Source organism: Egretta garzetta, unplaced genomic scaffold (assembly GCF_000687185.1).
Source record: "Egretta garzetta isolate BGI_Z169 unplaced genomic scaffold, ASM68718v1 scaffold395, whole genome shotgun sequence".
Classification (NCBI taxonomy): domain Eukaryota; kingdom Metazoa; phylum Chordata; class Aves; order Pelecaniformes; family Ardeidae; genus Egretta; species Egretta garzetta.
The window spans coordinates 135,728-137,315 of NW_009259794.1; the positions used below are offsets into that span (position 1 = coordinate 135,728).

General features: G+C 61.8%; 1 protein-coding gene across 1 annotated transcript in view; it reads left to right on the top strand.

The window, feature by feature from the left end:
- CBFA2T3 (CBFA2/RUNX1 partner transcriptional co-repressor 3) overlaps nucleotides 1-1,588 on the top strand; it is a 25,676-nt gene that overhangs the window by 9,148 nt on the left and 14,940 nt on the right. The gene's annotated exons all lie outside the window — the stretch shown is intronic.

Below are 1,588 nucleotides of genomic sequence, written 5' to 3' on the forward strand. Positions count from 1 at the left end.
CTGCCCTTGGGCATGCAGCATCCCCTGCCCCGCAGCCGCCCAGGGAAGGGGTGCAGGGTGCTGTGGGGTGCTGCAGGACCCATGGGGGGGAGAGGCACCCTATCAATATCTGTTACTACGTTTCTTAATGGGGATCAGTTGATCGCTGGTGAGCCAAGCCCCCCCGGGAGGGGGGCATTCCAGCCCCTACCACCAGCACCGGCTGCTTTCTGCCCCAGCAGAGTGTGTGCAAGGTTTTGGGCAGATCAGGGCCTGATCCTGCAAACAGGGCTGCCTGAGCCCAGGGAGGGAGCAGGGGCAGCCCGTGGGCTGCAGCCCTGAGCTTAGTCTGGGGCCGAGGGGATGCAGGTCGGATGCTGCAGCCCCTGGCCTGCGCTTTCCCCGCTGGACGGTGGGCAGGAGCTGGATTAAGCTGCCCCACCAGGCTGGGGACAAGGTGGGTCCCCAAGCCGGGGCCAGCCCTTGCGAGCTGCATGATGGCCGGCACGGGGCGAGGCCAGGCTGGTGGCAGAGAGGAGCACCCCCCTGCCCTGCCCGGGCACCGCTGGCGTTAGTGCCATTGCCTGGTTCGGGAGTTATTTTTAGATTTCCTGAAGCTTGTTTTCTGCCGTCCCTCCCAGCGTGCTCAGGCTCCCCAGGGGCAACCCCACCTTGACAAGCAGCTTTCCTTGGGAAGATGCTGACCAATGTTTCCAGAAAGCATCCAAGGGATTTCCTGTTTATTTTGCAAAATTCTCTTTATTATTTTTTCCTGTGTTGTTTGATTCAATCTCACATGAGCGAAATCACCTTGAAATGGAGCCTGCGGTTAAAAAATAGACAAAGAGTCAGTAACACAGCAGCCCAGAGGCTGTGGGGATGCACGGCTGGATTTGGCACCCGTTACCATCCTGGTGTCTGCAGGGCACGGTCCAGCCCGGGGTCCCTGGGGACCCAGCAGCGCCTCGGCGTTCCCACGCTGCAGGGACCTCGCACGGAGCTCCCTGCCGGTGCTGGTGTGTGGAGGGGGATGTTTTCCCTTCCCCAGCCACTCTTGGCCTCCAAAATGCCCTGAGTCCCCTGGCTGCTCGTGCCGCTTGTCCCTGCTCCAGCCATCAAGGCCACCGCTGGGCACGAGCATCCCTGCGCACGTGGCTGGGTGGCTGCAAAGGTTTCAAATCGGGGTGATTTAGCCTGAACCTCTCCCTGCCCTCAAAGAGCAGCTGGCTCTGCAGCTGGGGCATCGGGCTGGTTTTGGGGTGCCCCTTTGGCAACGCGTTGGTGGCTTGGTTGCCCTTCTGGTGCGGCCGCACGGTGATGCCCCCGCAGCCCTTGCAGCGGGGAGGTGGTTTGGAGCCGGGACGTGGGTGTTTCCCGGGTGGGGGGCAGCTCTGCCCAGTGCTGCTGGTGGGGTCAGCCCCAGCCTCGTGCCACCCACGTGCCTCCAGGTGTGCTGGGCTGGCCATGCCACTCTGTTTACTCATGGTTTTTAGCCAGAATATTTAATTTCCAGGAGCATAAGGTAGCTTGGGGAGCTGGAGCTGCTGGCAGGATGGGTCAGACCTCAGGCACCGTTTGCAGTAGATGCTGTGCTCAGGCTGGGGGGCTT